Source organism: Zootoca vivipara, chromosome 13 (assembly GCF_965207765.1).
Source record: "Zootoca vivipara chromosome 13, rZooViv2.hap1.1, whole genome shotgun sequence".
NCBI lineage: Eukaryota > Metazoa > Chordata > Lepidosauria > Squamata > Lacertidae > Zootoca > Zootoca vivipara.
The window spans coordinates 1,148,739-1,173,013 of record NC_142596.1 but is presented as its reverse complement, the minus strand read 5'-3'; positions in this window follow the sequence as shown (position 1 = coordinate 1,173,013).

The window sequence follows — 24,275 nt, the reverse complement described above, 5'->3', positions numbered from 1 at the left end:
ATTTGCCTTCTATCTATGCATTCTGACACTCCTAGAATGTGTTCTGCTTCAATTTGACTCATTTTACAAAGGTGCTTATTCCTGGAGTGAACATGCAGTTCTACTCAAGAGTAAGCAACTAAGCGAAATAAAGCCATGGAACGCTTATTTGCCTTCTATCTATGCATTCTGACACTCCAACAATGTTTTCTGCTTCAATTTGACTCATTTTACAAAGGTGCTTATTCCTGGAGTAAACATGCAGTTCTACTCAAGAGTAAGCAACTAAGCGAAATAAAGCCATGGAACGCTTATTTGCCTTCTAACTATGCATTCTGACACTCCTAGAATGTGTTCTGCATCAATTTGACTCATTTTACAAAGGTGCTTTTTACTGGAGTGAACATGCAGTTCTACTCAAGAGTAAGCAACTAAGCGAAATAAAGCCATGGAACGCTTATTTGCCTTCTATCTATGCATTCTGACACTGCTAGAATGTGTTCTGCTTCAATTTGACTCATTTTACACAGGTGCTTTTTACTGGAGTGAACATGCAGTTCTACTCAAGAGTAAGCAACTAAGCGAAATAAAGCCATAGAACGCTTATTTGCCTTCTATCTATGCATTCTGACACTCCAACAATGTTTTCTGCTTCAATTTGACTCATTTTACAAAGGTGCTTTTTACTGGAGTGAACATGCAGTTCTACTCAAGAGTAAGCAACTAAGCGAAATAAAGCCATGGAACGCTTATTTGCCTTCTATCTATGCATTCTGACACTCCTAGAATGTTTTCTGCTTCAATTTGACTCATTTTACAAAGGTGCTTTTTACTGGAGTGAACATGCAGTTCTACTCAAGAGTAAGCAACTAAGCGAAATAAAGCCATGGAACGCTTATTTGCCTTCTATCTATGCATTCTGACACTCCTAGAATGTGTTCTGCTTCAATTTGACTCATTTTACAAAGGTGCTTATTCCTGGAGTGAACATGCAGTTCTACTCAAGAGTAAGCAACTAAGCGAAATAAAGCCATGGAACGCTTATATGCCTTCTATCTATGCATTCTGACACTCCAACAATGTTTTCTGCTTCAATTTGACTCATTTTACAAAGGTGCTTATTCCTGGAGTAAACATGCAGTTCTACTCAAGAGTAAGCAACTAAGCGAAATAAAGCCATGGAACGCTTATTTGCCTTCTATCTATGCATTCTGACACTCCTAGAATGTTTTCTGCTTCAATTTGACTCATTTTACAAAGGTGCTTTTTACTGGAGTGAACATGCAGTTCTACTCAAGAGTAAGCAACTAAGCGAAATAAAGCCATGGAACGCTTATTTGCCTTCTATCTATGCATTCTGACACTCCTAGAATGTGTTCTGCTTCAATTTGACTCATTTTACAAAGGTGCTTTTTACTGGAGTGAACATGCAGTTCTACTCAAGAGTAAGCAACTAAGCGAAATAAAGCCATGGAACGCTTATATGCCTTCTATCTATGCAATCTGACACTCCTAGAATGTTTTCTGCTTCAATTTGACTCATTTTACAAAGGTGCTTATTCCTGGAGTAAACATGCAGTTCTACTCAAGAGTAAGCAACTAAGCGAAATAAAGCCATGGAACGCTTATTTGCCTTCTAACTATGCATTCTGACACTCCTAGAATGTGTTCTGCATCAATTTGACTCATTTTACAAAGGTGCTTTTTACTGGAGTGAACATGCAGTTCTACTCAAGAGTAAGCAACTAAGCGAAATAAAGCCATGGAACGCTTATTTGCCTTCTATCTATGCATTCTGACACTCCAACAATGTTTTCTGCTTCAATTTGACTCATTTTACAAAGGTGCTTTTTACTTGAGTGAGCTTGCAGTTCTACTCAAGAGTAAGCAACTAAGCGAAATAAAGCCATGGAACGCTTATTTTCCTTCTAACTATGCATTCTGACACTCCTAGAATGTGTTCTGCTTCAATTTGACTCATTTTACAAAGGTGCTTATTCCTGGAGTGAACATGCAGTTCTACTCAAGAGTAAGCAACTAAGCGAAATAAAGCCATGGAACGCTTATTTGCCTTCTATCTATGCATTCTGACACTCCAACAATGTTTTCTGCTTCAATTTGACTCATTTTACAAAGGTGCTTTTTACTGGAGTGAACATGCAGTTCTACTCAAGAGTAAGCAACTAAGCGAAATAAAGCCATGGAACGCTTATTTTCCTTCTAACTATGCATTCTGACACTCCTAGAATGTTTTCTGCTTCAATTTGACTCATTTTACAAAGGTGCTTTTTACTGGAGTGAGCTTGCAGTTCTACTCAAGAGTAAGCAGCTCTAAGCGAAATAAAGCCATGGAACGCTTATTTTCCTTCTAACTATGCATTCTGACACTCCTAGAATGTGTTCTGCTTCAATTTGACTCATTTTACAAAGGTGCTTATTCCTGGAGTGAACATGCAGTTCTACTCAAGAGTAAGCAACTAAGCGAAATAAAGCCATGGAACGCTTATTTGCCTTCTATCTATGCATTCTGACACTCCTAGAATGTGTTCTGCTTCAATTTGACTCATTTTACAAAGGTGCTTATTCCTGGAGTGAACATGCAGTTCTACTCAAGAGTAAGCAACTAAGCGAAATAAAGCCATGGAACGCTTATATGCCTTCTATCTATGCATTCTGACACTCCAACAATGTTTTCTGCTTCAATTTGACTCATTTTACAAAGGTGCTTATTCCTGGAGTAAACATGCAGTTCTACTCAAGAGTAAGCAACTAAGCGAAATAAAGCCATGGAACGCTTATTTGCCTTCTATCTATGCATTCTGACACTCCTAGAATGTTTTCTGCTTCAATTTGACTCATTTTACAAAGGTCCTTTTTACTGGAGTGAACATGCAGTTCTACTCAAGAGTAAGCAACTAAGCAAAATAAAGCCATGGAACGCTTATTTGCCTTCTATCTATGCATTCTGACACTCCTAGAATGTGTTCTGCTTCAATTTGACTCATTTTACGAAGGTGCTTTTTACTGGAGTGAACATGCAGTTCTACTCAAGAGTAAGCAACTAAGCGAAATAAAGCCATGGAACGCTTATTTGCCTTCTATCTATGCATTCTGACACTCCTAGAATGTGTTCTGCTTCAATTTGACTCATTTTACAAAGGTGCTTATTCCTGGAGTGAACATGCAGTTCTACTCAAGAGTAAGCAACTAAGCGAAATAAAGCCATGGAACGCTTATTTGCCTTCTATCTATGCATTCTGACACTCCAACAATGTGTTCTGCTTCAATTTGACTCATTTTACAAAGGTGCTTATTCCTGGAGTAAACATGCAGTTCTACTCAAGAGTAAGCAACTAAGCGAAATAAAGCCATGGAACGCTTATTTGCCTTCTAACTATGCATTCTGACACTCCTAGAATGTGTTCTGCATCAATTTGACTCATTTTACAAAGGTGCTTTTTACTGGAGTGAACATGCAGTTCTACTCAAGAGTAAGCAACTAAGCGAAATAAAGCCATGGAACGCTTATTTGCCTTCTATCTATGCATTCTGACACTGCTAGAATGTGTTCTGCTTCAATTTGACTCATTTTACACAGGTGCTTTTTACTGGAGTGAACATGCAGTTCTACTCAAGAGTAAGCAACTAAGCGAAATAAAGCCATAGAACGCTTATTTGCCTTCTATCTATGCATTCTGACACTCCAACAATGTTTTCTGCTTCAATTTGACTCATTTTACAAAGGTGCTTTTTACTGGAGTGAACATGCAGTTCTACTCAAGAGTAAGCAACTAAGCGAAATAAAGCCATGGAACGCTTATTTGCCTTCTATCTATGCATTCTGACACTCCTAGAATGTTTTCTGCTTCAATTTGACTCATTTTACAAAGGTGCTTTTTACTGGAGTGAACATGCAGTTCTACTCAAGAGTAAGCAACTAAGCGAAATAAAGCCATGGAACGCTTATTTGCCTTCTATCTATGCATTCTGACACTCCTAGAATGTGTTCTGCTTCAATTTGACTCATTTTACAAAGGTGCTTATTCCTGGAGTGAACATGCAGTTCTACTCAAGAGTAAGCAACTAAGCGAAATAAAGCCATGGAACGCTTATATGCCTTCTATCTATGCATTCTGACACTCCAACAATGTTTTCTGCTTCAATTTGACTCATTTTACAAAGGTGCTTATTCCTGGAGTAAACATGCAGTTCTACTCAAGAGTAAGCAACTAAGCGAAATAAAGCCATGGAACGCTTATTTGCCTTCTATCTATGCATTCTGAAACTCCTAGAATGTTTTCTGCTTCAATTTGACTCATTTTACAAAGGTGCTTTTTACTGGAGTGAACATGCAGTTCTACTCAAGAGTAAGCAACTAAGCGAAATAAAGCCATGGAACGCTTATTTGCCTTCTATCTATGCATTCTGACACTCCTAGAATGTGTTCTGCTTCAATTTGACTCATTTTACAAAGGTGCTTTTTACTGGAGTGAACATGCAGTTCTACTCAAGAGTAAGCAACTAAGCGAAATAAAGCCATGGAACGCTTATTTGCCTTCTATCTATGCAATCTGACACTCCTAGAATGTTTTCTGCTTCAATTTGACTCATTTTACAAAGGTGCTTATTCCTGGAGTAAACATGCAGTTCTACTCAAGAGTAAGCAACTAAGCGAAATAAAGCCATGGAACGCTTATTTGCCTTCTAACTATGCATTCTGACACTCCTAGAATGTGTTCTGCATCAATTTGACTCATTTTACAAAGGTGCTTTTTACTGGAGTGAACATGCAGTTCTACTCAAGAGTAAGCAACTAAGCGAAATAAAGCCATGGAACGCTTATTTTCCTTCTAACTATGCATTCTGACACTCCTAGAATGTGTTCTGCTTCAATTTGACTCATTTTACAAAGGTGCTTATTCCTGGAGTGAACATGCAGTTCTACTCAAGAGTAAGCAACTAAGCGAAATAAAGCCATGGAACGCTTATATGCCATCTATCTATGCATTCTGACACTCCAACAATGTTTTCTGCTTCAATTTGACTCATTTTACAAAGGTGCTTATTCCTGGAGTAAACATGCAGTTCTACTCAAGAGTAAGCAACTAAGCGAAATAAAGCCATGGAACGCTTATTTGCCTTCTATCTATGCATTCTGACACTCCTAGAATGTTTTCTGCTTCAATTTGACTCATTTTACAAAGGTGCTTTTTACTGGAGTGAACATGCAGTTCTACTCAAGAGTAAGCAACTAAGCGAAATAAAGCCATGGAACGCTTATTTGCCTTCTATCTATGCATTCTGACACTCCTAGAATGTGTTCTGCTTCAATTTGACTCATTTTACAAAGGTGCTTTTTACTGGAGTGAACATGCAGTTCTACTCAAGAGTAAGCAACTAAGCGAAATAAAGCCATGGAACGCTTATTTGCCTTCTATCTATGCATTCTGACACTCCTAGAATGTGTTCTGCTTCAATTTGACTCATTTTACAAAGGTGCTTATTCCTGGAGTGAACATGCAGTTCTACTCAAGAGTAAGCAACTAAGCGAAATAAAGCCATGGAACGCTTATTTGCCTTTTATCTATGCATTCTGACACTCCAACAATGTTTTCTACTTCAATTTGACTCATTTTACAAAGGTGCTTTTTACTGGAGTGAACATGCAGTTCTACTCAAGAGTAAGCAACTAAGCGAAATAAAGCCATGGAACGCTTATTTGCCTTCTATCTATGCATTCTGACACTGCTAGAATGTGTTCTGCTTCAATTTGACTCATTTTACAAAGGTGCTTTTTACTGGAGTGAACATGAAGTTCTACTCAAGAGTAAGCAACTAAGAGAAATAAAGCCATGGAACGCTTATTTGCCTTCTATCTATGCAATCTGACACTCCTAGAATGTTTTCTGCTTCAATTTGACTCATTTTACAAAGGTGCTTATTCCTGGAGTAAACATGCAGTTCTACTCAAGAGTAAGCAACTAAGCGAAATAAAGCCATGGAACGCTTATTTGCCTTCTAACTATGCATTCTGACACTCCTAGAATGTGTTCTGCATCAATTTGACTCATTTTACAAAGGTGCTTTTTACTGGAGTGAACATGCAGTTCTACTCAAGAGTAAGCAACTAAGCGAAATAAAGCCATGGAACGCTTATTTGCCTTCTATCTATGCATTCTGACACTCCAACAATGTTTTCTGCTTCAATTTGACTCATTTTACAAAGGTGCTTTTTACTGGAGTGAGCTTGCAGTTCTACTCAAGAGTAAGCAACTAAGCGAAATAAAGCCATGGAACGCTTATTTTCCTTCTAACTATGCATTCTGACACTCCTAGAATGTGTTCTGCTTCAATTTGACTCATTTTACAAAGGTGCTTATTCCTGGAGTGAACATGCAGTTCTACTCAAGAGTAAGCAACTAAGCGAAATAAAGCCATGGAACGCTTATTTGCCTTCTATCTATGCATTCTGACACTCCTAGAATGTGTTCTGCTTCAATTTGACTCATTTTACAAAGGTGCTTATTCCTGGAGTGAACATGCAGTTCTACTCAAGAGTAAGCAACTAAGCGAAATAAAGCCATGGAACGCTTATATGCCTTCTATCTATGCATTCTGACACTCCAACAATGTTTTCTGCTTCAATTTGACTCATTTTACAAAGGTGCTTATTCCTGGAGTAAACATGCAGTTCTACTCAAGAGTAAGCAACTAAGCGAAATAAAGCCATGGAACGCTTATTTGCCTTCTATCTATGCATTCTGACACTCCTAGAATGTTTTCTGCTTCAATTTGACTCATTTTACAAAGGTCCTTTTTACTGGAGTGAACATGCAGTTCTACTCAAGAGTAAGCAACTAAGCAAAATAAAGCCATGGAACGCTTATTTGCCTTCTATCTATGCATTCTGACACTCCTAGAATGTGTTCTGCTTCAATTTGACTCATTTTACAAAGGTGCTTTTTACTGGAGTGAACATGCAGTTCTACTCAAGAGTAAGCAACTAAGCGAAATAAAGCCATGGAACGCTTATTTGCCTTCTATCTATGCATTCTGACACTCCTAGAATGTGTTCTGCTTCAATTTGACTCATTTTACAAAGGTGCTTATTCCTGGAGTGAACATGCAGTTCTACTCAAGAGTAAGCAACTAAGCGAAATAAAGCCATGGAACGCTTATTTGCCTTCTATCTATGCATTCTGACACTCCAACAATGTTTTCTGCTTCAATTTGACTCATTTTACAAAGGTGCTTATTCCTGGAGTAAACATGCAGTTCTACTCAAGAGTAAGCAACTAAGCGAAATAAAGCCATGGAACGCTTATTTGCCTTCTAACTATGCATTCTGACACTCCTAGAATGTGTTCTGCATCAATTTGACTCATTTTACAAAGGTGCTTTTTACTGGAGTGAACATGCAGTTCTACTCAAGAGTAAGCAACTAAGCGAAATAAAGCCATGGAACGCTTATTTGCCTTCTATCTATGCATTCTGACACTGCTAGAATGTGTTCTGCTTCAATTTGACTCATTTTACACAGGTGCTTTTTACTGGAGTGAACATGCAGTTCTACTCAAGAGTAAGCAACTAAGCGAAATAAAGCCATAGAACGCTTATTTGCCTTCTATCTATGCATTCTGACACTCCAACAATGTTTTCTGCTTCAATTTGACTCATTTTACAAAGGTGCTTTTTACTGGAGTGAACATGCAGTTCTACTCAAGAGTAAGCAACTAAGCGAAATAAAGCCATGGAACGCTTATTTGCCTTCTATCTATGCATTCTGACACTCCTAGAATGTGTTCTGCTTCAATTTGACTCATTTTACAAAGGTGCTTATTCCTGGAGTGAACATGAAGTTCTACTCAAGAGTAAGCAACTAAGCGAAATAAAGCCATGGAACGCTTATTTGCCTTCTATCTATGCATTTTGACACTCCAACAATGTTTTCTGCTTCAATTTGACTCATTTTACAAAGGTGCTTATTCATGGAGTAAACATGCAGTTCTACTCAAGAGTAAGCAACTAAGCGAAATAAAGCCATGGAACGCTTATTTGCCTTCTACCTATGCATTCTGACACTCCTAGAATATGTTCTGCATCAATTTGACTCATTTTACAAAGGTGCTTTTTACTGGAGTGAACATGCAGTTCTACTCAAGAGTAAGCAACTAAGCGAAATAAAGCCATGGAACGCTTATTTGCCTTCTATCTATGCATTCTGACACTGCTAGAATGTGTTCTGCTTCAATTTGACTCATTTTACAAAGGTGCTTTTTACTGGAGTGAACATGCAGTTCTACTCAAGAGTAAGCAACTAAGCGAAATAAAGCCATGGAACGCTTATTTGCCTTCTATCTATGCATTCTGACACTCCTAGAATGTGTTCTGCTTCAATTTGACTCATTTTACAAAGGTGCTTATTCCTGGAGTGAACATGCAGTTCTACTCAAGAGTAAGCAACTAAGCGAAATAAAGCCATGGAACGCTTATTTGCCTTCTATCTATGCATTCTGACACTCCAACAATGTTTTCTGCTTCAATTTGACTCATTTTACAAAGGTGCTTTTTACTGGAGTGAACATGCAGTTCTACTCAATAGTAAGCAACTAAGCGAAATAAAGCCATGGAACGCTTATTTTCCTTCTAACTATGCATTCTGACACTCCTAGAATGTGTTCTGCTTCAATTTGACTCATTTTACAAAGGTGCTTATTCCTGGAGTGAACATGCAGTTCTACTCAAGAGTAAGCAACTAAGCGAAATAAAGCCATGGAACGCTTATTTGCCTTCTATCTATGCATTCTGACACTCCTAGAATGTGTTCTGCTTCAATTTGACTCATTTTACAAAGGTGCTTTTTACTGGAGTGAACATGCAGTTCTACTCAAGAGTAAGCAACTAAGCGAAATAAAGCCATGGAACGCTTATTTGCCTTCTATCTATGCATTCTGACACTGCTAGAATGTGTTCTGCTTTAATTTGACTCATTTTACAAAGGTGCTTTTTACTGGAGTGAACATGCAGTTCTACTCAAGAGTAAGCAACTAAGCGAAATAAAGCCATGGAACGCTTATTTGCCTTCTATCTATGCATTCTGACACTCCTAGAATGTGTTCTGCTTCAATTTGACTCATTTTACAAAGGTGCTTATTCCTGGAGTGAACATGCAGTTCTACTCAAGAATAAGCAACTAAGCGAAATAAAGCCATGGAACGCTTATTTGCCTTCTATCTATGCATTCTGACACTCCAACAATGTTTTCTGCTTCAATTTGACTCATTTTACAAAGGTGCTTTTTACTGGAGTGAACATGCAGTTCTACTCAAGAGTAAGCAACTAAGCGAAATAAAGCCATAGAACGCTTATTTGCCTTCTATCTATGCATTCTGACACTCCAACAATGTTTTCTGCTTCAATTTGACTCATTTTACAAAGGTGCTTTTTACTGGAGTGAACATGCAGTTCTACTCAAGAGTAAGCAACTAAGCGAAATAAAGCCATGGAACGCTTATTTGCCTTCTATCTATGCATTATGACACTCCTAGAATGTGTTCTGCTTCAATTTGACTCATTTTACAAAGGTGCTTATTCCTGGAGTGAACATGAAGTTCTACTCAAGAGTAAGCAACTAAGCGAAATAAAGCCATGGAACGCTTATTTGCCTTCTACCTATGCATTATGACACTCCTAGAATGTGTTCTGCATCAATTTGACTCATTTTACAAAGGTGCTTTTTACTGGAGTGAACATGCAGTTCTACTCAAGAGTAAGCAACTAAGCGAAATAAAGCCATGGAACGCTTATTTGCCTTCTATCTATGCATTCTGACACTGCTAGAATGTGTTCTGCTTCAATTTGACTCATTTTACAAAGGTGCTTTTTACTGGAGTGAACATGCAGTTCTACTCAAGAGTAAGCAACTAAGCGAAATAAAGCCATGGAACGCTTATTTGCCTTCTATCTATGCATTCTGACACTGCTAGAATGTGTTCTGCTTCAATTTGACTCATTTTACAAAGGTGCTTTTTACTGGAGTGAACATGCAGTTCTACTCAAGAGTAAGCAACTAAGCGAAATAAAGCCATGGAACGCTTATTTGCCTTCTATCTATGCATTCTGACACTCCTAGAATGTGTTCTGCTTCAATTTGACTCATTCTACAAAGGTGCTTATTCCTGGAGTGAACATGAAGTTCTACTCAAGAGTAAGCAACTAAGCGAAATAAAGTCATGGAAGGCTTATTTGCCTTCTATCTATGCATTCTGACACTCCAACAATGTTTTCTGCTTCAATTTGACTCATTTTACAAAGGTGCTTATTCCTGGAGTGAACATGCAGTTCTACTCAAGAGTAAGCAACTAAGCGAAATAAAGCCATGGAACGCTTATTTGCCTTCTAACTATGCATTCTGACACTCCTAGAATGTGTTCTGCTTCAATTTGACTCATTTTACAAAGGTGCTTATTCCTGGAGTGAACATGAAGTTCTACTCAAGAGTAAGCAACTAAGCGAAATAAAGCCATGGAACGCTTATTTGCCTTCTATCTATGCATTCTGACACTCCAACAATGTTTTCTGCTTCAATTTGACTCATTTTACAAAGGTGCTTATTCCTGGAGTAAACATGCAGTTCTACTCAAGAGTAAGCAACTAAGCGAAATAAAGCCATGGAAAGCTTATTTGCCTTCTAACTATGCATTCTGACACTCCTAGAATGTGTTCTGCATCAATTTGACTCATTTTACAAAGGTGCTTTTTACTGGAGTGAACATGCAGTTCTACTCAAGAGTAAGCAACTAAGCGAAATAAAGCCATGGAACGCTTATTTGCCTTCTATCTATGCATTCTGACACTCCTAGAATGTGTTCTGCTTCAATTTGACTCATTTTACAAAGGTGCTTATTCCTGGAGTGAACATGCAGTTCTACTCAAGAATAAGCAACTAAGCGAAATAAAGCCATGGAACGCTTATTTGCCTTCTATCTATGCATTCTGACACTCCTAGAATGTGTTCTGCTTCAATTTGACTCATTTTACAAAGGTGCTTATTCCTGGAGTGAACATGAAGTTCTACTCAAGAGTAAGCAACTAAGCGAAATAAAGCCATGGAACGCTTATTTGCCTTCTATCTATGCATTCTGACACTCCAACAATGTTTTCTGCTTCTATTTGACTCATTTTACAAAGGTGCTTATTCCTGGAGTAAACATGCAGTTCTACTCAAGAGTAAGCAACTAAGCGAAATAAAGCCATGGAACGCTTATTTGCCTTCTACCTATGCATTCTGACACTCCTAGAATGTGTTCTGCATCAATTTGACTCATTTTACAAAGGTGCTTTTTACTGGAGTGAACATGCAGTTCTACTCAAGAGTAAGCAACTAAGCGAAATAAAGCCATGGAACGCTTATTTGCCTTCTATCTATGCATTCTGACACTGCTAGAATGTGTTCTGCTTCAATTTGACTCATTTTACAAAGGTGCTTTTTACTGGAGTGAACATGCAGTTCTACTCAAGAGTAAGCAACTAAGCGAAATAAAGCCATGGAACGCTTATTTGCCTTCTATCTATGCATTCTGACACTCCAACAATGTTTTCTGCTTCAATTTGACTCATTTTACAAAGGTGCTTATTCCTGGAGTAAACATGCAGTTCTACTCAAGAGTAAGCAACTAAGCGAAATAAAGCCATGGAAAGCTTATTTGCCTTCTAACTATGCATTCTGACACTCCTAGAATGTGTTCTGCATCAATTTGACTCATTTTACAAAGGTGCTTTTTACTGGAGTGAACATGCAGTTCTACTCAAGAGTAAGCAACTAAGCGAAATAAAGCCATGGAACGCTTATTTGCCTTCTATCTATGCATTCTGACACTGCTAGAATGTGTTCTGCTTCAATTTGACTCATTTTACAAAGGTGCTTTTTACTGGAGTGAACATGCAGTTCTACTCAAGAGTAAGCAACTAAGCGAAATAAAGCCATGGAACGCTTATTTGCCTTCTATCTATGCATTCTGACACTCCTAGAATGTGTTCTGCTTCAATTTGACTCATTTTACAAAGGTGCTTATTCCTGGAGTGAACATGCAGTTCTACTCAAGAATAAGCAACTAAGCGAAATAAAGCCATAGAACGCTTATTTGCCTTCTATCTATGCATTCTGACACTCCAACAATGTTTTCTGCTTCAATTTGACTCATTTTACAAAGGTGCTTTTTACTGGAGTGAACATGTAGTTCTACTCAAGAGTAAGCAACTAAGCGAAATAAAGCCATGGAACGCTTATTTGCCTTCTATCTATGCATTCTGACACTCCTAGAATGTGTTCTGCTTCAATTTGACTCATTTTACAAAGGTGCTTATTCCTGGAGTGAACATGAAGTTCTACTCAAGAGTAAGCAACTAAGCGAAATAAAGCCATGGAACGCTTATTTGCCTTCTATCTATGCATTCTGACACTCCAACAATGTTTTCTGCTTCAATTTGACTCATTTTACAAAGGTGCTTATTCCTGGAGTAAACATGCAGTTCTACTCAAGAGTAAGCAACTAAGCGAAATAAAGCCATGGAACGCTTATTTGCCTTCTACCTATGCATTCTGACACTCCTAGAATGTGTTCTGCATCAATTTGACTCATTTTACAAAGGTGCTTTTTACTGGAGTGAACATACAGTTCTACTCAAGAGTAAGCAACTAAGCGAAATAAAGCCATGGAACGCTTATTTGCCTTCTATCTATGCATTCTGACACTGCTAGAATGTGTTCTGCTTCAATTTGACTCATTTTACAAAGGTGCTTTTTACTGGAGTGAACATGCAGTTCTACTCAAGAGTAAGCAACTAAGCGAAATAAAGCCATGGAACGCTTATTTGCCTTCTATCTATGCATTCTGACACTGCTAGAATGTGTTCTGCTTCAATTTGACTCATTTTACAAAGGTGCTTTTTACTGGAGTGAACATGCAGTTCTACTCAAGAGTAAGCAACTAAGCGAAATAAAGCCATGGAACGCTTATTTGCCTTCTATCTATGCATTCTGACACTCCTAGAATGTGTTCTGCTTCAATTTGACTCATTTTACAAAGGTGCTTATTCCTGGAGTGAACATGCAGTTCTACTCAAGAATAAGCAACTAAGCGAAATAAAGCCATGGAACGCTTATTTGCCTTCTATCTATGCATTCTGACACTCCAACAATGTTTTCTGCTTCAATTTGACTCATTTTACAAAGGTGCTTATTCCTGGAGTGAACATGAAGTTCTACTCAAGAGTAAGCAACTAAGCGAAATAAAGCCATGGAACGCTTATTTGCCTTCTATCTATGCATTCTGACACTCCAACAATGTTTTCTGCTTCAATTTGACTTATTTTACAAAGGTGCTTATTCCTGGAGTAAACATGCAGTTCTACTCAAGAGTAAGCAACTAAGCGAAATAAAGCCATGGAAAGCTTATTTGCCTTCTAACTATGCATTCTGACACTCCTAGAATGTGTTCTGCATCAATTTGACTCATTTTACAAAGGTGCTTTTTACTGGAGTGAACATGCAGTTCTACTCAAGAGTAAGCAACTAAGCGAAATAAAGCCATGGAACGCTTATTTGCCTTCTATCTATGCATTCTGACACTGCTAGAATGTGTTCTGCTTCAATTTGACTCATTTTACAAAGGTGCTTTTTACTGGAGTGAACATGCAGTTCTACTCAAGAGTAAGCAACTAAGCGAAATAAAGCCATGGAAAGCTTATTTGCCTTCTATCTATGCATTCTGACACTCCTAGAATGTGTTCTGCTTCAATTTGACTCATTTTACAAAGGTGCTTATTCCTGGAGTGAACATGCAGTTCTACTCAAGAGTAAGCAACTAAGCGAAATATAGCCATGGAACGCTTATTTGCCTTCTACCTATGCATTCTGACACTCCTAGAATGTGTTCTGCATCAATTTGACTCATTTTACAAAGGTGCTTTTTACTGGAGTGAACATACAGTTCTACTCAAGAGTAAGCAACTAAGCGAAATAAAGCCATGGAACGCTTATTTGCCTTCTATCTATGCATTCTGACACTGCTAGAATGTGTTCTGCTTCAATTTGACTCATTTTACAAAGGTGCTTTTTACTGGAGTGAACATGCAGTTCTACTCAAGAGTAAGCAACTAAGCGAAATAAAGCCATGGAACGCTTATTTGCCTTCTATCTATGCATTCTGACACTGCTAGAATGTGTTCTGCTTCAATTTGACTCATTTTACAAAGGTGCTTTTTACTGGAGTGAACATGCAGTTCTACTCAAGAGTAAGCAACTAAGCGAAATAAAGCCATGGAACGCTTATTTGCCTTCTATCTATGCATTCTGACACTCCTAGAATGTGTTCTGCTTCAATTTGACTCATTTTACAAAGGTGCTTATTCCTGGAGTGAACATGCAGTTCTACTCAAGAATAAGCAACTAAGCGAAATAAAGCCATGGAACGCTTATTTGCCTTCTATCTATGCATTCTGACACTCCAACAATGTTTTCTGCTTCAATTTGACTCATTTTACAAAGGTGCTTATTCCTGGAGTGAACATGAAGTTCTACTCAAGAGTAAGCAACTAAGCGAAATAAAGCCATGGAACGCTTATTTGCCTTCTATCTATGCATTCTGACACTCCAACAATGTTTTCTGCTTCAATTTGACTTATTTTACAAAGGTGCTTATTCCTGGAGTAAACATGCAGTTCTACTCAAGAGTAAGCAACTAAGCGAAATAAAGCCATGGAAAGCTTATTTGCCTTCTAACTATGCATTCTGACACTCCTAGAATGTGTTCTGCATCAATTTGACTCATTTTACAAAGGTGCTTTTTACTGGAGTGAACATGCAGTTCTACTCAAGAGTAAGCAACTAAGCGAAATAAAGCCATGGAACGCTTATTTGCCTTCTATCTATGCATTCTGACACTGCTAGAATGTGTTCTGCTTCAATTTGACTCATTTTACAAAGGTGCTTTTTACTGGAGTGAACATGCAGTTCTACTCAAGAGTAAGCAACTAAGCGAAATAAAGCCATGGAAAGCTTATTTGCCTTCTATCTATGCATTCTGACACTCCTAGAATGTGTTCTGCTTCAATTTGACTCATTTTACAAAGGTGCTTATTCCTGGAGTGAACATGCAGTTCTACTCAAGAGTAAGCAACTAAGCGAAATAAAGCCATGGAACGCTTATTTGCCTTCTACCTATGCATTCTGACACTCCTAGAATGTGTTCTGCATCAATTTGACTCATTTTACAAAGGTGCTTTTTACTGGAGTGAACATGCAGTTCTACTCAAGAGTAAGCAACTAAGCGAAATAAAGCCATGGAACGCTTATTTGCCTTCTATCTATGCATTCTGACACTGCTAGAATGTGTTCTGCTTCAATTTGACTCATTTTACAAAGGTGCTTTTTACTGGAGTGAACATGCAGTTCTACTCAAGAGTAAGCAACTAAGCGAAATAAAGCCATGGAACGCTTATTTGCCTTCTATCTATGCATTCTGACACTGCTAGAATGTGTTCTGCTTCAATTTGACTCATTTTACAAAGGTGCTTTTTACTGGAGTGAACATGCAGTTCTACTCAAGAGTAAGCAACTAAGCGAAATAAAGCCATGGAACGCTTATTTGCCTTCTATCTATGCATTCTGACACTCCAACAATGTTTTCTGCTTCAATTTGACTCATTTTACAAAGGTGCTTATTCCTGGAGTGAACATGAAGTTCTACTCAAGAGTAAGCAACTAAGGGAAATAAAGCCATGGAACGCTTATTTGCCTTCTATCTATGCATTCTGACACTCCAACAATGTTTTCTGCTTCAATTTGACTCATTTTACAAAGGTGCTTATTCCTGGAGTAAACATGCAGTTCTACTCAAGAGTAAGCAACTAAGCGAAATAAAGCCATGGAAAGCTTATTTGCCTTCTACCTATGCATTCTGACACTCCTAGAATGTGTTCTGCATCAATTTGACTCATTTTACAAAGGTGCTTTTTACTGGAGTGAACATGCAGTTCTACTCAAGAGTAAGCAACTAAGCGAAATAAAGCCATGGAACGCTTATTTGCCTTCTATCTATGCATTCTGACACTGCTAGAATGTGTTCTGCTTCAATTTGACTCATTTTACAAAGGTGCTTTTTACTGGAGTGAACATGCAGTTCTACTCAAGAGTAAGCAACTAAGCGAAATAAAGCCATGGAACGCTTATTTGCCTTCTATCTATGCATTCTGACACTCCTAGAATGTGTTCTGCTTCAATTTGACTCATTTTACAAAGGTGCTTATTCCTGGAGTGAACATGCAGTTCTACTCAAGAATAAGCAACTAAGCGAAATAAAGCCATAGAACGCTTATTTGCCTTCTATCTATGCATTCTGACACTCCAACAATGTTTTCTGCTTCAATTTGACTCATTTTACAAAGGTGCTTTTTACTGGAGTGAACATGTAGTTCTACTCAAGAGTAAGCAACTAAGCGAAATAAAGCCATGGAACGCTTATTTGCCTTCTATCTATGCATTCTGACACTCCTAGAATGTGTTCTGCTTCAATTTGACTCATTTTACAAAGGTGCTTATTCCTGGAGTGAACATGAAGTTCTACTCAAGAGTAAGCAACTAAGCGAAATAAAGCCATGGAACGCTTATTTGCCTTCTACCTATGCATTCTGACACTCCTAGAATATGTTCTGCATCAATTTGACTCATTTTACAAAGGTGCTTATTCCTGGAGTAAACATGCAGTTCTACTCAAGAGTAAGCAACTAAGCGAAATAAAGCCATGGAACGCTTATTTGCCTTCTACCTATGCATTCTGACACTCCTAGAATGTGTTCTGCATCAATTTGACTCATTTTACAAAGGTGCTTTTTACTGGAGTGAACATGCAGTTCTACTCAAGAGTAAGCAACTAAGCGAAATAAAGCCATGGAACGCTTATTTGCCTTCTATCTATGCATTCTGACACTGCTAGAATGTGTTCTGCTTCAATTTGACTCATTTTACAAAGGTGCTTTTTACTGGAGTGAACATGCAGTTCTACTCAAGAGTAAGCAACTAAGCGAAATAAAGCCATGGAACGCTTATTTGCCTTCTATCTATGCATTCTGACACTGCTAGAATGTGTTCTGCTTCAATTTGACTCATTTTACAAAGGTGCTTTTTACTGGAGTGAACATGCAGTTCTACTCAAGAGTAAGCAACTAAGCGAAATAAAGCCATGGAACGCTTATTTGCCTTCTATCTATGCATTCTGACACTCCTAGAATGTGTTCTGCATCAATTTGACTCATTTTACAAAGGTGCTTTTTACTGGAGTGAACATACAGTTCTACTCAAGAGTAAGCAACTAAGCGAAATAAAGCCATGGAACGCTTATTTGCCTTCTATCTATGCATTCTGACACTGCTAGAATGTGTTCTGCTTCAATTTGACTCATTTTACAAAGGTGCTTTTTACTGGAGTGAACATGCAGTTCTACTCAAGAGTAAGCAACTAAGCGAAATAAAGCCATGGAACGCTTATTTGCCTTCTATCTATGCATTCTGACACTGCTAGAATGTGTTCTGCTTCAATTTGACTCATTTTACAAAGGTGCTTTTTACTGGAGTGAACATGCAGTTCTACTCAAGAGTAAGCAACTAAGCGAAATAAAGCCATGGAACGCTTATTTGCCTTCTATCTATGCATTCTGACACTGCTAGAATGTGTTCTGCTTCAATTTGACTCATTTTACAAAGGTGCTTTTTACTGGAGTGAACATGCAGTTCTACTCAAGAGTAAGCAACTAAGCGAAATAAAGCCATGGAACGCTTATTTGCCTTCTATCTATGCATTCTGACACTCCAACAATGTTTTCTGCTTCAATTTGACTCATTTTACAAAGGTGCTTTTTACTGGAGTGAACATGCAGTTCTACTCAAGAGTAAGCAACTAAGCGAAATAAAGCCATGGAACGCTTATTTGCCTTCTATCTATGCATTCTGACACTGCTAGAATGTGTTCTGCTTCAATTTGACTCATTTTACAAAGGTGCTTATTCCTGGAGTGAACATGCAGTTCTACTCAAGAGTAAGCAACTAAGCGAAATAAAGCCATGGAACGCTTATTTGCCTTCTATCTATGCATTCTGACACTCCTAGAATGTGTTCTGCTTCAATTTGACTCATTTTACAAAGGTGCTTATTCCTGGAGTGAACATGCAGTTCTACTCAAGAATAAGCAACTAAGCGAAATAAAGCCATAGAACGCTTATTTGCCTTCTATCTATGCATTCTGACACTCCAACAATGTTTTCTGCTTCAATTTGACTCATTTTACAAAGGTGCTTATTCCTGGAGTGAACATGTAGTTCTACTCAAGAGTAAGCAACTAAGCGAAATAAAGCCATGGAACGCTTATTTGCCTTCTATCTATGCATTCTGACACTCCTAGAATGTGTTCTGCTTCAATTTGACTCATTTTACAAAGGTGCTTATTCCTGGAGTGAACATGAAGTTCTACTCAAGAGTAAGCAACTAAGCGAAATAAAGCCATGGAACGCTTATTTGCCTTCTATCTATGCATTCTGACACTCCAACAATGTTTTCTGCTTCAATTTGACTCATTTTACAAAGGTGCTTATTCCTGGAGTAAACATGCAGTTCTACTCAAGAGTAAGCAACTAAGCGAAATAAAGCCATGGAACGCTTATTTGCCTTCTACCTATGCATTCTGACACTCCTAGAATGTGTTCTGCATCAATTTGACTCATTTTACAAAGGTGCTTTTTACTGGAGTGAACATGCAGTTCTACTCAAGAGTAAGCAACTAAGCGAAATAAAGCCATGGAACGCTTATTTGCCTTCTATCTATGCATTCTGACACTGCTAGAATGTGTTCTGCTTCAATTTGACTCATTTTACAAAGGTGCTTTTTACTGGAGTGAACATGCAGTTCTACTCAAGAGTAAGCAACTAAGCGAAATAAAGCCATGGAACGCTTATTTGCCTTCTATCTATGCATTCTGACACTCCAACAATGTTTTCTGCTTCAATTTGACTCATTTTACAAAGGTGCTTATTCCTGGAGTGAACATGAAGTTCTAATCAAGAGTAAGCAACTAAGCGAAATAAAGCCATGGAACGCTTATTTGCCTTCTATCTATGCATTCTGACACTCCAACAATGTTTTCTGCTTCAATTTGACTTATTTTACAAAGGTGCTTATTCCTGGAGTAAACATGCAGTTCTACTCAAGAGTAAGCAACTAAGCGAAATAAAGCCATGGAAAGCTTATTTGCCTTCTAACTATGCATTCTGACACTCCTAGAATGTGTTCTGCATCAATTTGACTCATTTTACAAAGGTGCTTTTTACTGGAGTGAACATGCAGTTCTACTCAAGAGTAAGCAACTAAGCGAAATAAAGCCATGGAACGCTTATTTGCCTTCTATCTATGCATTCTGACACTGCTAGAATGTGTTCTGCTTCAATTTGACTCATTTTACAAAGGTGCTTTTTACTGGAGTGAACATGCAGTTCTACTCAAGAGTAAGCAACTAAGCGAAATAAAGCCATGGAACGCTTATTTGCCTTCTATCTATGCATTCTGACACTCCTAGAATGTGTTCTGCTTCAATTTGACTCATTTTACAAAGGTGCTTATTCCTGGAGTGAACATGCAGTTCTACTCAAGAGTAAGCAACTAAGCGAAATAAAGCCATGGAACGCTTATTTGCCTTCTATCTATGCATTCTGACACTCCAACAATGTTTTCTGCATCAATTTGACTCATTTTACAAAGGTGCTTTTTACTGGAGTGAACATGCAGTTCTACTCAAGAGTAAGCAACTAAGCGAAATAAAGCCATGGAACGCTTATTTGCCTTCTATCTATGCATTCTGACACTGCTAGAATGTGTTCTGCTTCAATTTGACTCATTTTACAAAGGTGCTTTTTACTGGAGTGAACATGCAGTTCTACTCAAGAGTAAGCAACTAAGCGAAATAAAGCCATGGAACGCTTATTTGCCTTCTATCTATGCATTCTGACACTGCTAGAATGTGTTCTGCTTCAATTTGACTCATTTTACAAAGGTGCTTTTTACTGGAGTGAACATGCAGTTCTACTCAAGAGTAAGCAACTAAGCGAAATAAAGCCATGGAACGCTTATTTGCCTTCTATCTATGCATTCTGACACTCCTAGAATGTGTTCTGCTTCAATTTGACTCATTTTACAAAGGTGCTTATTCCTGGAGTGAACATGCAGTTCTACTCAAGAATAAGCAACTAAGCGAAATAAAGCCATGGAACGCTTATTTGCCTTCTATCTATGCATTCTGACACTCCAACAATGTTTTCTGCTTCAATTTGACTCATTTTACAAAGGTGCTTATTCCTGGAGTGAACATGAAGTTCTACTCAAGAGTAAGCAACTAAGCGAAATAAAGCCATGGAACGCTTATTTGCCTTCTATCTATGCATTCTGACACTCCAACAATGTTTTCTGCTTCAATTTGACTCATTTTACAAAGGTGCTTATTCCTGGAGTAAACATGCAGTTCTACTCAAGAGTAAGCAACTAAGCGAAATAAAGCCATGGAAAGCTTATTTGCCTTCTAACTATGCATTCTGACACTCCTAGAATGTGTTCTGCATCAATTTGACTCATTTTACAAAGGTGCTTTTTACTGGAGTGAACATGCAGTTCTACTCAAGAGTAAGCAACTAAGCGAAATAAAGCCATGGAACGCTTATTTGCCTTCTATCTATGCATTCTGACACTGCTAGAATGTGTTCTGCTTCAATTTGACTCATTTTACAAAGGTGCTTTTTACTGGAGTGAACATGCAGTTCTACTCAAGAGTAAGCAACTAAGCGAAATAAAGCCATGGAACGCTTATTTGCCTTCTATCTATGCATTCTGACACTCCTAGAATGTGTTCTGCTTCAATTTGACTCATTTTACAAAGGTGCTTATTCCTGGAGTGAACATGCAGTTCTACTCAAGAATAAGCAACTAAGCGAAATAAAGCCATAGAACGCTTATTTGCCTTCTATCTATGCATTCTGACACTCCAACAATGTTTTCTGCTTCAATTTGACTCATTTTACAAAGGTGCTTTTTACTGGAGTGAACATGTAGTTCTACTCAAGAGTAAGCAACTAAGCGAAATAAAGCCATGGAACGCTTATTTGCCTTCTATCTATGCATTCTGACACTCCTAGAATGTGTTCTGCTTCAATTTGACTCATTTTACAAAGGTGCTTATTCCTGGAGTGAACATGAAGTTCTACTCAAGAGTAAGCAACTAAGCGAAATAAAGCCATGGAACGCTTATTTGCCTTCTACCTATGCATTCTGACACTCCTAGAATATGTTCTGCATCAATTTGACTCATTTTACAAAGGTGCTTATTCCTGGAGTAAACATGCAGTTCTACTCAAGAGTAAGCAACTAAGCGAAATAAAGCCATGGAACGCTTATTTGCCTTCTACCTATGCATTCTGACACTCCTAGAATGTGTTCTGCATCAATTTGACTCATTTTACAAAGGTGCTTTTTACTGGAGTGAACATGCAGTTCTACTCAAGAGTAAGCAACTAAGCGAAATAAAGCCATGGAACGCTTATTTGCCTTCTATCTATGCATTCTGACACTGCTAGAATGTGTTCTGCTTCAATTTGACTCATTTTACAAAGGTGCTTTTTACTGGAGTGAACATGCAGTTCTACTCAAGAGTAAGCAACTAAGCGAAATAAAGCCATGGAACGCTTATTTGCCTTCTATCTATGCATTCTGACACTGCTAGAATGTGTTCTGCTTCAATTTGACTCATTTTACAAAGGTGCTTTTTACTGGAGTGAACATGCAGTTCTACTCAAGAGTAAGCAACTAAGCGAAATAAAGCCATGGAACGCTTATTTGCCTTCTATCTATGCATTCTGACACTCCTAGAATGTGTTCTGCTTCAATTTGACTCATTTTACAAAGGTGCTTATTCCTGGAGTGAACATGCAGTTCTACTCAAGAGTAAGCAACTAAGCGAAATAAAGCCATGGAACGCTTATTTGCCTTCTATCTATGCATTCTGACACTCCAACAATGTTTTCTGCTTCAATTTGACTCATTTTACAAAGGTGCTTATTCCTGGAGTAAACATGCAGTTCTACTCAAGAGTAAGCAACTAAGCGAAATAAAGCCATGGAACGCTTATTTGCCTTCTACCTATGCATTCTGACACTCCTAGAATGTGTTCTGCATCAATTTGACTCATTTTACAAAGGTGCTTTTTACTGGAGTGAACATACAGTTCTACTCAAGAGTAAGCAACTAAGCGAAATAAAGCCATGGAACGCTTATTTGCCTTCTATCTATGCATTCTGACACTGCTAGAATGTGTTCTGCTTCAATTTGACTCATTTTACAAAGGTGCTTTTTACTGGAGTGAACATGCAGTTCTACTCAAGAGTAAGCAACTAAGCGAAATAAAGCCATGGAACGCTTATTTGCCTTCTATCTATGCATTCTGACACTGCTAGAATGTGTTCTGCTTCAATTTGACTCATTTTACAAAGGTGCTTTTTACTGGAGTGAACATGCAGTTCTACTCAAGAGTAAGCAACTAAGCGAAATAAAGCCATGGAACGCTTATTTGCCTTCTATCTATGCATTCTGACACTGCTAGAATGTGTTCTGCTTCAATTTGACTCATTTTACAAAGGTGCTTTTTACTGGAGTGAACATGCAGTTCTACTCAAGAGTAAGCAACTAAGCGAAATAAAGCCATGGAACGCTTATTTGCCTTCTATCTATGCATTCTGACACTCCTAGAATGTGTTCTGCTTCAATTTGACTCATTTTACAAAGGTGCTTATTCCTGGAGTGAACATGCAGTTCTACTCAAGAATAAGCAACTAAGCGAAATAAAGCCATGGAACGCTTATTTGCCTTCTATCTATGCATTCTGACACTCCAACAATGTTTTCTGCTTCAATTTGACTCATTTTACAAAGGTGCTTTTTACTGGAGTGAACATGCAGTTCTACTCAAGAGTAAGCAACTAAGCGAAATAAAGCCATGGAACGCTTATTTGCCTTCTATCTATGCATTCTGACACTGCTAGAATGTGTTCTGCTTCAATTTGACTCATTTTACAAAGGTGCTTATTCCTGGAGTGAACATGCAGTTCTACTCAAGAATAAGCAACTAAGCGAAATAAAGCCATAGAACGCTTATTTGCCTTCTATCTATGCATTCTGACACTCCAACAATGTTTTCTGCTTCAATTTGACTCATTTTACAAAGGTGCTTTTTACTGGAGTGAACATGTAGTTCTACTCAAGAGTAAGCAACTAAGCGAAATAAAGCCATGGAACGCTTATTTGCCTTCTATCTATGCATTCTGACACTCCTAGAATGTGTTCTGCTTCAATTTGACTCATTTTACAAAGGTGCTTATTCCTGGAGTGAACATGAAGTTCTACTCAAGAGTAAGCAACTAAGCGAAATAAAGCCATGGAACGCTTATTTGCCTTCTATCTATGCATTCTGACACTCCAACAATGTTTTCTGCTTCAATTTGACTCATTTTACAAAGGTGCTTATTCCTGGAGTAAACATGCAGTTCTACTCAAGAGTAAGCAACTAAGCGAAATAAAGCCATGGAACGCTTATTTGCCTTCTACCTATGCATTCTGACACTCCTAGAATGTGTTCTGCATCAATTTGACTCATTTTACAAAGGTGCTTTTTACTGGAGTGAACATGCAGTTCTACTCAAGAGTAAGCAACTAAGCGAAATAAAGCCATGGAACGCTTATTTGCCTTCTATCTATGCATTCTGACACTGCTAGAATGTGTTCTGCTTCAATTTGACTCATTTTACAAAGGTGCTTTTTACTGGAGTGAACATGCAGTTCTACTCAAGAGTAAGCAACTAAGCGAAATAAAGCCATGGAACGCTTATTTGCCTTCTATCTATGCATTCTGACACTCCAACAATGTTTTCTGCTTCAATTTGACTCATTTTACAAAGGTGCTTATTCCTGGAGTAAACATGCAGTTCTACTCAAGAGTAAGCAACTAAGCGAAATAAAGCCATGGAAAGCTTATTTGCCTTCTAACTATGCATTCTGACACTCCTAGAATGTGTTCTGCATCAATTTGACTCATTTTACAAAGGTGCTTTTTACTGGAGTGAACATGCAGTTCTACTCAAGAGTAAGCAACTAAGCGAAATAAAGCCATGGAACGCTTATTTGCCTTCTATCTATGCATTCTGACACTGCTAGAA